Below are 14461 nucleotides of genomic sequence, written 5' to 3'. Positions count from 1 at the left end.
TCTTATTCCTGAGTTTTACCGAAGGAGCCAACATCTGGATGGAACTGAAATTTCCCTGCAGATAAACAAGGCTGATAAACCACCCCATTCAAACATCTGATTCTGGGGCTCTTCAAAACCCGGATAAGGCCCCGCTTCATAAAAGTCAGGTCCTCCGCCTGCCCTTCCCGGGGGTTCTGGGAGGCCGCGGCCAAGCAGGGCTACCCGGACTCGCGGTCCCAGCCCCAGTGCCCGAGGGGGAGGAAAGCCCGAGGCTGTGCCCCAGCCCTGTCCTCCCCGCCCCAACCCGCTCCCTGGCACCACAGCGCCTCCCCGGCAGCCACACCAACCCGGATCCCACCCCGGTCCATGTCCACTGGCCCCGCCAACGGCGCGGCCGTACGTTTACCGTCTGTGGGACGCCGCCCCAGACAGGATGTCGGCCTCCGACTGACCAGGCAAGAACTAGTCGCCCAGGCGAGCAAGCCGCCAGCCCCAGCAGCAAGCACCGCCATGGTCCCGGGTAGCTGCACACTTCCGGAGCCCGCTGCCCGCCCCAGAAGCTCACACCGGCCCGCGCAGAGCGCGGCGCATATAGCCATGGCAACGCCGCGGGGCCCTCCTCTAGCGCTTGCGTCTGTGTCCTCCTGAGGCTAGACGTGAGAGGGCAGAAATTGCGGAGCCAATGGGAGCCAAGGCTCGGCCAGGACGGGGGCTGGGGGGAGGCTTATGGGGCAGCTGGGCGGGGCCGGGGCGGGCGGTGCCGAGCAGACGTCCTCACCTGCAGCTGGCGCCGGCCGGATGCTGGGGCGGTGCTGCCACCAGTGGGCGGGGCTGCGGGGCGGTGGGGCAGCGGGGCGGGGGCACCCTCACCTGTCCGTGTGTGTGGCTCAGCCTGGGCTCCGCGGCCTCCCCTTGCACCGGACGTGGACCCAGGCTGCCGTTGGGCAAGATAGAGGACTGAGCCAAGGCACAAACGGCTGGCCAGGTAGGGCACCTGAAGTGCAGATCCTCCAGGCCCGCTGCCGGCCTTGAATTCACGCTGCTGGGCAGTTTCCAAGGAGACGGGATCTGTCCTAAGAGGGGAGATAGGGCAGGGGTGCCAGATGCCGGGTTAGGTGCAGTCTTACAGGCTAGCCACGGTGAGAGTGTTCAGAAAAGCCCCTGTGTTGGCGGGGCTAGGAATTTGGGGTATGGGGTGGGGATTGTGTGTGCCATGCTCTGTGGTCTCCCCAAGAACTCTCACCCCCAAGCAAGGGACCCTGCTCCCTCCACCATTCACTGCACCCCCTGCCTTCCCCAGCACCACTACCCCTGCCCCCGGAGTGTCCCATGACCTCTCCCCACACCGGGCACCGTCCCTGTTACAGGTACTGAGGTCCTGGTGGTTCCAGCCCGAGGGTGGGGGCTGTATCTGACCAGTTAGGATGCCTGGAGCTTTGTATGAAACCTCAGAGCATAATGCAGACGTGCACAGAGGCCCCTCAAACAGGATTCCCTGCATGGCCCTCCCACCACGGACCCACAGCGCAGCTGCCACATCAGGCCAAGCCTGCTGGAAGACCGCTGGTCCCTCTCATCCTGTTCCTGATCAAGAGTGCACCGGCCACACTGCTGGGTATTTAGGGGGCCTTAGAAGAGCAGCTGGTATTTTCATGGGCAAATATTTGCTCTTTTGGGAAGATTTCAGTGCAAAGGGATGTAGGATATGCTTTTTCTGTTGCCCTGAAACTGGTGACTAGGATGCAAACTTAAGTCAAAACAGGTTTTAGAGAGAGCTGCAAAATATCTAACCCAAAGATCACTGTTCCCCAGCAAAGGCAACACCACCTGGCCGGTGGGGTCCTGGTCCCTCATTCTGGAGGTTGGGGTTTGCACCCTCCAGCTGGGACAGAGCCCGAAACAGCTCTGAACACGCTCCAACAGGCTTTCCCAGCAAAAACGGCCTTTATTTTGAATCTGGGTGAAGGAACCAGCTGAGACATCTGAGTAAATCTTCCTGGGTGTAACCAGGCCTTTTATGCTGAATGAAAGAGCGGCTCTCCACATGCTAACTTCTTAGAACTGAATGTGTGTCAAAACCTTCATGCATGTAGCATGTTGGGAACAGCTTTTCATGGTGAGGGGAACTATAAAACTTACATGTGTATGGGGAAGCCCTCACTCCAACCGGCTTTTCCTGCGCACACTGCCTTTATTTCGAAATTGGCTGTTGCTGAGAAATCTTGGTAAGCTTTCCTAGGTGTAACCATGCCCATTATGCTGGACGAAAGAGCGGCTCTACACTTGTTCACATCTCAGAAATGAATGTGTGTTGAAGCCGTCATTCATGTAGCGTGTTGGGAACAGTTTCGTGGTGAGAAGAACTATGTAAATTACATGTCTATGATGAAGCAATTGCTCGAAATGGGTATTCCAGCGCATACTGCCTTTATTTCAAAACTGGCTTCTCAGAAGACCTGTGGTCTCCACTGCAGGTCTGTCTCCAAGCTCTGGGCCAGCATGGTGACTCTGCTCCCCCTGTCTATTCTGGGAGGTCTAGGGGTCCTCCATGGCCCTTCCACCATTGTTTCTTTTGGAAACACCCCACAGATGAAATGGGCCTGAGAACAGGAGAGCTGGATGCCAGCAGCCACTGCCCAGTTTGTGGCTCCTAGGAGGGGCATCTCCTCTCTGTGGGCTCTGATCTCCCCTACCCTCTCCCCTACCCCCACCCCTCTCCTCCTGCATTTCCCGATTGATCCCTGGATAATGGTCCATACCAGGAATGACCTGGGAGAGGTTTTATGAGTCCTTAAGGGAAAAAAAAAGAAATCTTTAAACAAATTACTGAAAGTAACTTCCAGCTTTCCCGGGAAAGCCCTCTTTCCAATGTTTAAGGCTAGTTGACAGGGTGTCAAATTGCCTAACCACTCACATCTGAGCAACTGCTAACTCTTTCCAGTTCCCCGCAGCATCCACCTCTGGCAGCTTGGCCACAAGAGGGCAAGAAAGCTCTTTCCCCATGCCAGCTCCAGCGTGGCTTTGGAGGCAGTGGAGGCTGAGAGAAAGGGCCCCGCCCTGAAGTTTGGGGGCCTCCAGCCACAGCCAGAGGAGCAGGAGTTTTCAGAGTGCCCCAGGAGGGAAACCAGGCAAGGCTGCCTGGCCCAAGTCTTCCCTGCCCAGAGAGCCCCATGAACTGCTTTGGGCCCCACTCCCCATTTGGGCCCCCTGCAAAAAGGTACCACGGGATCCACACCTGAGAAGGCAGAAGGATGGCCCTTTGGCCTGGGGTCCCAGCAGGTGTGTCCTGTGATACCTGTGGCCACATATCTTCCTTGTCTCTCCAGGTCAGTGAAGGGTCTGTGCTGGGCACCTTGGTGCTCAGGAACATGGGAACAACTCTAAACTCAGAAGGACAGAGAGACTCTGCCTGGAAGCAAGGATTCCAGGGAGACGCCTTGCCCAGAACTGGGGAACTGTGTGCTGAGTAGACTCCTGGAGGCAATGTGGGGCTGTGGGGTCCTCATCAGAGAAGGGAGCAGGTGTGCTTTCCGGGGGTGGAGCCCTGCTTTGTCCAGTCATGTCCTTGTGTAAGACTCATTTACAAACACCTTCCAGTCCACCTAGGGGTGGCCTCAGAGTTGGGGGTAGAGGAGGAGAGTGAAGGGTGCAGACTTAGGGCCCCCTGACCCACCCAGGGAGCCAAGGGTCAGTGGGAACATCGTGGGAGTCTAGTGCAGGGGTGGAGGACGAGAACTAAGAACATGCCAAGTCATGCAATAAAGTGACCTGTGATCACGAGACACAGGTGGCTGTACACCAAAGGAGGGAGATAGAAATTTAGACCCAAGCTCTGAGAACCTTGAGAGGGGCTGGAGGGTCCCAGGAGCCCTGAGGAACAGCTCTTCTAGGGGCACAGATATCCCAATAAACACATTTCTCATGGATGCTTTTTGGGGTGCAGAGTGAGTTACCAGGATCCTAAAACTAGTATGGAATCCCACCCCCTTGTTCATCACGATTCCTGGCAATAAATTGCTGTCATTTGTTCCTGGACATGCACAGGGGAGGTGACTGCTGTGGTGGTCACTGCAGGACTAGAATCTTCTGGTGTGGGCTCTGTGACCACAGAAACCCAGGGGGATTTCTTAACGGGAGCACCTGGAGTCCATGCCTTCAAGGACCACCCTCATGGGATGGCCAATGATCCCGTGGTACCCAGGTCACCAAGTGACGAATTTGTGAGGTTGCCTGGGGTAACCTGGGGACATGTAGGTTTCTGTGGTCAGCACGTGGGCCCAGCACTGCGGGATGGTCTGCACAAAGAGGGGCCTGCCCTCCTGATGATGGCTTCTAACACCTGCAGGGAAACTGCTCCCTGGGCGCCTGGAGGTCCATATTGAGAGCGTCCTGCCAGCCATGAGAGATCACCTTCCCCTGATGCAGAGGCAGACCTCTCCCCCTTGAGGCCCAGTGGACACCTGGCTCAGGTCCCAACTGTGTGCCCTGGACACACAGAGCCCCAGATCTCTGGCACAGACTGGGGTGTGGTTGTGTCGGGGCAGAAAAGGCCCAGGTAAGGGGCTCATTCAGGGACAGAGGCCACTCTGCAGGGATACTGGACCTGGCAGCAATACACTGCTTCAGAACTTACCTGGGCTGGGTTTCCAAGCTGTGGGATGGAAGGGCCTCTCCTTCCTGCGGTGCAGTGGGGGGAACTAGATCCATCGTCAATATCAGCCCTGAAAATGGAGGCTGCACTACATCCATTCCTGGAAAGAAAAATCAGGCCCCTCCAGTCCAGGTGACTCAGAAAGTCATTCAGCAATATTCGGGGCCCCCAGTTTAGGCTTTGAATTAGAGCTGAGCGGCTCAGGAGGCCAGATCCCTGTCCGTGGCTCCAGGAGTAGGCTTTCTGCTTGGGGACAGGATCCTCACAAACACCTGTGTCTTTGTGGGACTTTCCCCTCTGACCAGCTGGGAGGCAGGGTGCAGTTGTGGGAAATGGTGTTTCCATGAGCAGAGGGCCACCAAGTGGTGGGGGCACAGGAGACTGTGAGAATGAGTCCCGCAAAATTTCTGGAATCAAAAAACTGGCAAATGTGAAAAAGTGCATAATTTGTTTTATCGAACAGGCTGCTTATGTACGTTTGGAGGGCCAGGTTCAAAGACTCTGCATCCATCCAGGACAATAGCATCAAGAGAAGAACAGACAGAGCAGAAGGAGATCTGGGGTTTCCCCCAGGAATGAGGTGGAACAGGGATTTCTGCAGATTTGCAAGGCGTCCCCTACCACTGAGCATGGGGTTACAACCCCACGTGACTACCGTCGTGTTTGGCTTGGGCTCTGGATCTGGCCTGCTCATTTATTCTTCCAGCTGAGTTCCAGAAACTCAGAGGGTGGACTTTGAGGGGCTGCGTTTGGAACCTAGTGAGGAGCTGGATGGTCCTTTATATTGAGTCCCTTCAGCCTAATCACCGTAGCTGAATCCCAACACCCCCCAGGCACCCAGGGTGGCTGTGGAGGGAGAGAAAGCCTGGCAGGCGACCTAGGGGTCCCACTGCTCTGTCCCTCCCTTGTCTTCATTCCCTTTCACCCCAGAAGGTGTGATTGTCTCGTGTCATGGTGGCCGCCGTAGTGTCCCTCCCAGCAATCTCTCTTCTCCATCAGGTGGGGTTCCCAACCCCACTCAGCCTTCTCTCTGCATGGATGCTGAAGGACCAGGACCACCTGAATTTCTGAGCTTGAGCAGTAAGGTGGAAAAAAAGAAACCAATGGAAACAAAGAAACAAGTTATTGTGGCAAAACTGCCCACCACAGAGAAGCTGCCCTGAGTGGAAGGGAGGGTGTGGGCATGCCCATTTGTTTCCTGTCTCCCAGTGCTCTTAGCTTTCTTATTGCAGACCTGCATGGTTACAACAAAATGATCTGCAAAACTGAAAATATTTACTCTCTCGCTTTTACAGAAAAGGCTGGTCAGCCTCTGGTCCGGTACCAGGCAAGTGATTGGAGTCCCTTTCCAGTTTGGAAACATCTGGGCAGGCCCAGGTTTGCAAAAGTCTTTAAGAGTAGTTACGGAGTTTTGCTTCTAAAATTCTTTACGGCTGTATATACTTCTGAGATGCGGTTGTGCTGTGTAATTCTGAGCCGGGATTTTCTCAAACTGTTTCTCACTTCTTATACCAGACATTCCTAAATTCCAAGGGGAACTGTATATTAAGGAAGCCATGGAATTTAGGAAAAGGATACAGATCTCATTTCCTTTTAAGCATCAGTGTACCTCCATCATGGCAGTATTGGTTATGAGTTATTGATAGGGGAATTAAATAGTAACCAGATTAATAGAAAATAGGGGATTTTAGGTACACAGGTTCATCTTTTCAACATTTTTTGTAATATTTGCAGTTTAAGATGGCCATTCCTGAGAAACAGGTAGCCTCTTAGAATGAAATAGCATTTCCTCTGAACCATACTTAATTTTTATTTCGTAGACAGCAGGAAGGGTAATCACACATCACACATTTGGGGACGTCAAAGAGAAAATGTAACTTTCTGGGAGCGCACTCCCCCATCTCCCCCTGCTCTTTTCACTGTCCCATTCTCCCTGGAAGGCTCTTTCTTATCTTCTTCTCATGGCTCCAGTAACTCTTTCTTCCTCCTCATCCCTCAGCTGATAAGGTTACTTTTCTACTTTGAACAAGCAAACAAGCCAACAGAAGAGAAGTTTCACAAGCAACTCCCAGCACATCCGCTCACCTAGTGTTGTCTGTGACCTCACTCTCGGTGCCCCACCTCTTATTACAGGTAACATCGAAAGCCAATTCCTCGAAAAGTCCCCAGGGCCCCATCCCTCCCATCTTCTCTGGGTTGTCACTCCCAAAACCATCCTCTCTTTCACTACCTCATCTATTTTGTTCTCCTGCTAGTTGGCTCCCATCAGTATATAAACGTCCATCTTCTTAAAAGAAACAAACAGCACTCCTTGACCCTAATTCACCCCCACCAATTGCCACCCTGTGTCTTTGCAGCAAATATTTAAGGAGTTGTTTAAACTCACTGTCTGCATCTTCTCTTGAGCCATCCCCTTTTACACCCACTCTGGCTCTTCCCCTGATCCCTCGCTCTATGGAAACTGCTCTGTCAAGGCCATCAGTGACCACACGTTGCTAAATATAGTGGTCAATTTTCAGTCCTCATCATGAGTAGACCCTCGGCAGCATTTGACCCAGCTCTTCCATCCCTCCTCCCCCGTGTTCCTGCTTCACTTAAACTCCAGCCCATCGCTCAGTCTGTTTTCTGCTTTTGGTCTACTGGCTGGTCCTTTGCCAATGTCTCCTCTTTTTCCCAAACATACACTGTGGGTGTGCCCCAGGGTTGGCTCCTGGGCCTCTCATCTCTCTCTCTGCTATTCCTTTGGTGGAAGCAACCCAGCCTTGGAAAGTGGCATGCCATCAATTTCTCGATTTCTCCAAAACTCCCTGATTTGCCCTTTCCATCTGGACCTTTATCCCTGAGACTCACATTCTTTTTCTTTCATTAATCTTGCTTTCACATTCATACATATGTTCTACTATGTAATTACTTTTCCAAATTTTGTATCAGTAAATATATATATCATGTAAAATGCTCAAATCTGTATTATTTCCACTAAGATGCTTATTCTAACTTAGAACCTTTCTGCATTTCTGTATTTATGTGGAAAAAGCGAATAGCATTTCTACAAGCCTCATAGTTAAACAGTGTGTTTGTTTGGGGCTATTATGTAACATGAAATAATGATACATTAACATAGTCCTTTTTCATTTATTTTTATGTAACACCAAGATGAGGTTTTTTCACTGAACACTGGTTTTATTGAAATTTTACCTACGTTATGGACAGTCAGTTTATGTGAAAGCCCTCATTTCTCCCCTTTCTGATATATTTTCCATTTGGCTATATATAACATATACCTTGGCATGAAACAAACTTCCCAAATCATTCACATAATACAATTAATACATTTAAATTATATTTTTTAAATGTTAAAAAGAAAAAGAAAACAGACTCCTCTACCTATTAGGCATTTCTGTGGCAATATGTAATACACACCTTAACCATGACATTGAAGAACTGAGCTGATACCAGCCCCTTTCCACCTGCTCAGCCCCACCTTGTCCCATCCCTTGTGGATGGAGAGGACATCCCTCCCATTGTCCAGGTCCAGATGTTGGAACAATGTTCTTTCTGTCTTTCTCTTACACACACAGACAGCAAATCCAGCTTGTTAGAAAATTCTGGGTATTCTGTCTTCATTAACCACCTGCTCCCTGCTCCCCGCCCTCCTAAGAGCCACCTTCAGCCCTTCCTGGACACCAATAGCCTCCTGTTTCCATCTTTGCTTTCCTACAATCTCTCATCCACACAGAGTCAGAGGGAGCCTGCAAAACATACATTGATGGGGTGGGTTTAGTTCAGTGGTAGGGCGCATGCTTAGCATGCAAGAGATCCTGGGTTCAAAAATGATTATAAATCAATAAAAAATGTTAAAAAAAAAAAGAGATCCTGGGTTCAATCCCCAGCACCTTCATTAAAATAAATAAATTACCTCCCACAAAAAAACACAAACACAAAAGCTTAAGTTGGACTATATCACCCCTCCCCTCAAAACTCACTAAACGGGTCATCATTTCATTAGGAGCCAAAGTCATCACAAAGGCCTCAGGACCCGGCGTGCTCTGCCTCTCTGCCCACACTCTCCCCCTCACTCAGGGGGCCTCTGACTCCGGCTCTTCCTTCTTCCTCCGGATCTATTCTGCTTCAAGTTCATTACTCCGTGAGATCTGCCAGGATTGCCTTATTCCCTCCTGCCTGCCTCCCACCCCACCGCCATCACCGGAGTTTGCTCATATCACTCTTTTTTTTTTTTTAATTTTTCCAAGCTCTTACTACCCCCAACATGCTGCCTGTTTCCTCTACTAAAACTCTGAGCCCCCAGTGATGGGGAGTCATGTCTATTTTGTTGACTGATAAAGCCCGAGAACCTTGTGAATTGGTCTAGTTAGGAGATTCCCGTACGTAGTAGGAGCTTATACACATTTGCTGAATGACTGTAGATGCCCTGGTCCAATCCGATGGAGCACTTCTGTGTCCTGCTCAAAGAATAACTGTCCTTTCCACCTGAGAGGGGGTGACAACTTCCTTGGTGATCAAAGGCAACATCTTTTTGCTTTATGCTATTAACCTTAGGCGGGGAGACTGGGGGATCTTCATATATATTTTTAAATTTGGTTCACTCTGCAGTTTGTCTTTGGTCTCTGTATAATTTTGAAAAACTCTTTATGAGTGATCATTCTTCCATCAGATTGAACAGGGTCCAGGGGGAAGGACCAAGCCTGTCCCATCGGCCATCCTATGTGTCATGTCCTGGGACCCAGTGGATGCTCAGCACGTAAGTGAACAGACTGGAGTGAGTGAAGAAATGGGAGCATCTCCTTATTGTGGTGGCTGCTCTCTGTCAGATGCCTTGAGATTTGAGGAAGGGTTTACAAGTGCGGAGAGGGGAGATCAGGTCCTCTGTGCTCTTCCTGAGTGCCCTGGCTTTACCCATTCCCCCAGCCCACTCTGGGCAGCCAAGTTGAGGAGCTGGGCCACCGGAGGTTGTGCTGATCAATAATCCACCTTCACCCCAAGTCCGGGGGGTAGGGACCCCTGGTTGTAGTCTCTGGAGTCAGGTCCTTGGAGGAATTCCTCACTGAACTATGTTTTGGACCTTTTATTTTTCTCTATAACCTCCAGCTGAAGAAGATTGTCTTAGACACATGGAAGCTGAGGACGCCTACTGTCCCCTCGGAACCCAGGTGGGGCTGGGAGTCTGCTGTTTGTATAGCCGGTGGGCTCGTGTTGCTTTGGGCATCCCTGTGTCTGAATTCCTGCAGTACACTCGGTGGTAAGGAAGGGGTGCCTGGCAGGGAGGGAAGTGGGTCGGGAGACTGCACAGCTGGGGAGATGTTAACCTGGGGTGTGCAGGAGCCTGCTGATGCATGGCATCTCGGTTCAGGGAACTCTTCACGCTCAGAGGGGTTCCCACTCCCGCAGGGGCCATTTGATCAGGGTGCTGGGCTGTCAGGGGACCGCAGGGGTCCCAGTGAGGATTACAGTGCCTTCAGGCAATGGGAAATGAGGGGTCCAGCGGCACTTGAATTAACTGTGCACCCAAACCCAGCCCCCACCTCTTTCAGCCTTTATCCTTATCTGCAAAACTGGAATTTTATTAACCATCCCGCGGGGTCGTTGATGGGCTAGGACAGACTAGACAGTCAAGAGCTGGAATTCCTCTGTCCCCTGATTGTTTTCCTTCTTTCTGACTATTTGCTCTCACAAGCTCAGTCTCTCTGTCTCTCTCTCTTTCACTTCTAACTTTCTCTCATGCTCTGGTTTCATTTGACTTCCAACCACCGCCCCTCGCCAATCCCCAGATGAGTGAACTTGATTTCTGTGTGTCAGTTCCAAATTCCCAGGAAAGATGCTCTGTCTCCCTCTGGATCTGTTGTCCAACCCATCAGTTGTGGCCAGATGAGGGAGTCCCTCTGGGACCAGTGGAGGGTCTCCGCCCAGCCCCCCAGCCACCACTTTGGGAGCACATATCTCTCCAAGGAGGAGGTACTGGCTGTGACCTTGTGTCAGTCAGTATGAATTTATGTCTCCTCTTGCCCCTCCTTCATCCTCCTAAACAAAGATGAAAATTAAACACTCCCGGGATTTGTGTCATGGAACACGCAGAGTGGGGGCTAAGGGGGCTGGAATCTCTGCTGCATTTAAGGGACTACAGTGAATCCCCAATGAGAGCCTGCAAAGGGAACACCACCACCCCCACCTGGCACTTATGGTGCTGAGTCTGAGTGATGTTGAGCTAGGCTTCTGACCACAGCTCAGGGGTCTGGTCTGACCAGTTAGCCTTTGAAACCAACCAGCTTTGGATTCCTCAATCCCTCCCTGAGGTTTTACCTGAACCACCAGCTTCTGCATCTCTGAAGACAGATGATGAGGACCCTTCACGTAAGCCGTTCGCACAGCCCTGTGCAGGCCTTTGTGCTGCACGGTCTGCCCGGCGAGATAACTGAGGTTGGTATTTTACTGATGTTAGAAATAGTCTGGTTTCCCTATGTACTGTTTCACTGAACAAGCAACAGAAGCCACCTCTCGCTGATAAAAGCAAAAAGGGACTTAATGAGAAGATGCTGGGAGGGTGTATGGATTGGCCAGGACCGGAGCCAACCCAGGAGCTGTAGGAGGTGTTAGGGAGCCCCAGGCACCAGGCCGGGCTGGGTGCTACCGGGCCCCCTGCCACCCCAGAAGGGACCCCTCTCCACCCGACCCTCCACCTCACTCACTGCAGGTTCATATCCCGGCAGGGCCAGGTCACACTGAAGCCACCAGCACACACCTCAATGGGGGAGTTGACACCGTCTCAGCTGAGGGCGTGCCCGGTGTGGGGAGAGGCCCAGTTAGAAGAAGGCGGTTCCCCTACTATTCCGAGTTAAGGTGCAAGTCAGTGCCCATCACTCAGGAGAGCCAGGCTGGACGGACCTCATTGCGGTGACTAGGCCGTCTGAGTTCACTTAATACTTTCTATGTTTGAAGGCCCTGGAGGGAGAAAAAGTGAAGTTTCTAGAACTTATTTTGTGTTTCCCATGTACCAGGTGCGGTAAGCAAGCCACTTCAGACAAGACCCAGAGCAACCACGTTAATAGGCCACGGAGCAAGTAGTGCAGTCAGGCCTCTGTGGACCCGAAACCCGTGTCCCCATCAGCTCAGTAGTTACCAGTGGAAACTGGGGGGATTTATGGGACTGTGTGCTCCTGTAGGGGCTGGGATGTGTGTGTTTAAATCCACATCTTCAGAAACTCGGCTAGAACCACAGAAACTTATTGCACGGAGGCAGAGGAGGGGAGGATTCCAGCCTTTGTTCCAGCTCGTGTGGAGCTCAGAAATTTCTCCTTCTGTCCTGAAAACAACACCAGAGCTGAGGGAGCTGCAATCCCACTGTACTTCTTAGATCCCAGAAAAATGAGGGGAAAATCTGCTCCCAACACAGAGAGGCAGCCAGGCAGGCTTGGCGAGTCACAGCTCCCAGGGCAGAACCCGCTTTTGTAACAACCCCCAGGGCAGGCAGATTTAACAGGTCCCTGAGGCCAGTGGAAATCTCAGCGTGGGGAAGTCCGAGTGTGACAACTCCAGGGGGCCAGTCAGAGGGGCCCCCTGCTCTTTTTCATGCATTTTACCTCCAGGACCGTGTCCTGTTCTCAGAATGAAGGCCTCAGAGGATAACTCCTCATGCTTCCTGCCTGGAAAGGAGAAAATAACTCTATTGAAATATACCCAAAACATTCTGTTTCATTTGGGGAAGTTGTTTTTTGTTTGTTTGTTTTTTTAATGAGAAATTATTTTACCAGAGCCTAACCAACCTGGGAGAAGGGAAATCCCTTCTGTCTCACCCAAATTGGGGTGGGGGGAAAGAGACACACTTGTGGAGGTCACAGCTCAGGGCATAGGCTCAATGAGAACTAATCACAGGACTACAGATGCCCTGCTCTGTCCTGCTCCCCCAACACCTTACCTCCATGTCAGTAGGGCCCCTGTGTAATAACAGGAATAAAACTAAAAGAAGTAAATGTCTCAGGAGTGTCAAGGGAAAACCCAAAGACAGTGGGGAGATGAAAACAAGGACACACAGGCTGTTTTAGCCTCTCATACCAATAGCTGTAGCAAACTACACACAGCCCATCCCAGTAGATAAACAGAAAACCTCACAGAAGAAATTATTTATTTTGGTTCTCTTACCCAGTGCATTCCATGGTGCATCCTCGCCTAGAATTGAGTGGAAGCAAGTCCATCTCAGAAGGGACATAACTGAAGAGGGATGGCTTTCCAGACTCTGATGGGCAGCGAGAGCTGCAGCCTGGGTGAGAGCATGGTGAGGGGTGGGGTAGGGGGTGGGCTGCCTTCTTCCCCAAATAAGGAAACTTCCTGAGGCCAGCACAGGAGGGAGGGCCATGGGGTGGAAGCAGCCAGACTTCTTCCTGAGAACTGATGGGATGCCTCAAAGGGACCATTCAGGTACCAAAACTGGGCCGTGAGTGTGGGAGCCAGTCGGTCTGACTCAGAGCCCAGGACTGAGGTGGGCGTACAGCAGGCCGGTCTTACTTGGCTGGATCCATTTCACTTCTCCGAAGCCCTGTGTAAAACATGAAGCGTGGACGGCCTGTTGAGCACAGCTCTGCCCTCAAGACCTGTTTCAACTCCTCTCTTCCCGGAAAACAGCATCTCTGAGCCCGCCCTTGGTGACCTCAGAGAGATCACCCTAGTGGCCCAGGCTAGTGACCGGGAACATGTACCTTCCTGCAGCCAACCCCAGACGTCCACTGATGCATCATATACTGGCAAAGATGTGAGTTCCTGTGCATTGGTCTAACAGCAGAGACTCTGCCACAGGCCCAAGAGGTGGTGTGTGGGACATGCAGAGGTGCAGGAGTGTAGGCAGTGCAAAAGTGTAACTGGTGACAGGGGTGCAGGGGCTGTGGAGGGCGCAGGCAGTTCAGGGGATGCGGGGGTGCAGGGGTGCAGAAGTGCAGGCAGTGCAGAAGTGCAGATAGTGGCAGGGGTGCAGAGGTGCGGGGAGTGTAGGGATGCAGGGAGGTGCTCAGGCACGTGGCCAGGATTAGAAGGCAAGTGCACATCCTCGCAGTCAGCCTGACCCCGGGAGGCTAGTCCAATCGTTTGGGGCGGCGGAGGCGGCGGTGCGTGGGAGGCTGCCCGGGCAAGCCGGTCGATTTCTTCTCTTCCCTGGAGCCTGGCCTAGGGGGGCCTTGGCCGCTGGAGATTCGCCAGATGTTGGACTCCAGGTAAGCTTGCTCCTGGGAGGTGGGGCGGTTAGGTCAGGGGGCAGCGGCAGCGACAGGGGGGCGGAGCGCGGCTGCCTCTGGCGAACTGTTGGAATAGCTGCCTTCTCCCGGCTGCCGGGCCTGGGAGCGGCCTCTGCTGCCCCTGGTCACCGTACACGCCTGTCCCGCTCAGCTTGCTGAGTGGGGACGGTGCCATTAATGTGCGGGGCCCACGGGGTTAGGGGGGCTGCCGCGCGGAAGCCGGTCAGTTCGCTCAGCTCTCCCCCGCGGCGGAGCCAGTGGCAGCTTCTGCTGCCGTAGAGGCGGGACGCCGGTCTCCAGGTGAGCTTGCCCCTGGGAGGCGGCGGCGGCGGCTGCAGGGGGAGGGGGTCCGTTCCAGGGAGCTGCTCCATTTCTTCTGTCCCGCGCGGCCTGGCCTGAGGGCGACCTCTGCCGCCAGAGATTTGCCTGCGGTCCGACTCCAGGTGAGGTTGCACCTGGGAGATGGGTGCGGTGCAGTCAGGGGGCTGGTAAGGTGGTGGCTGCGGGGATAGGGAGGCTGCCCCGGGGGAGCTTGTGTATTAGCTCCCATGTCTGTGCCGCGTGGCCTGCAGGCGGCCTCTGCTGCGCCAGGTCC

At 52.8% G+C, this 14461-nt stretch overlaps 1 long non-coding RNA gene across 1 annotated transcript; it reads left to right on the top strand.

The window, feature by feature from the left end:
• The first annotated feature begins 851 nt into the window (after positions 1-851).
• Positions 852-14245, top strand: LOC135320995 (uncharacterized). Its single transcript, XR_010380348.1, has 10 exons — positions 852-967; positions 4328-4537; positions 5097-6010; positions 6633-6766; positions 9306-9392; positions 9740-9890; positions 10942-11065; positions 12789-12906; positions 13177-13391; positions 13793-14245. It is a non-coding gene; the product is annotated as an uncharacterized LOC135320995 (long non-coding RNA).
• The last annotated feature ends 216 nt before the right edge of the window (positions 14246-14461 follow it).

Source organism: Camelus dromedarius, unplaced genomic scaffold, assembly GCF_036321535.1.
Source record: "Camelus dromedarius isolate mCamDro1 unplaced genomic scaffold, mCamDro1.pat HAP1_SCAFFOLD_200, whole genome shotgun sequence".
NCBI lineage: Eukaryota > Metazoa > Chordata > Mammalia > Artiodactyla > Camelidae > Camelus > Camelus dromedarius.
This window is presented reverse-complemented; position numbering and strand designations above follow the sequence as displayed.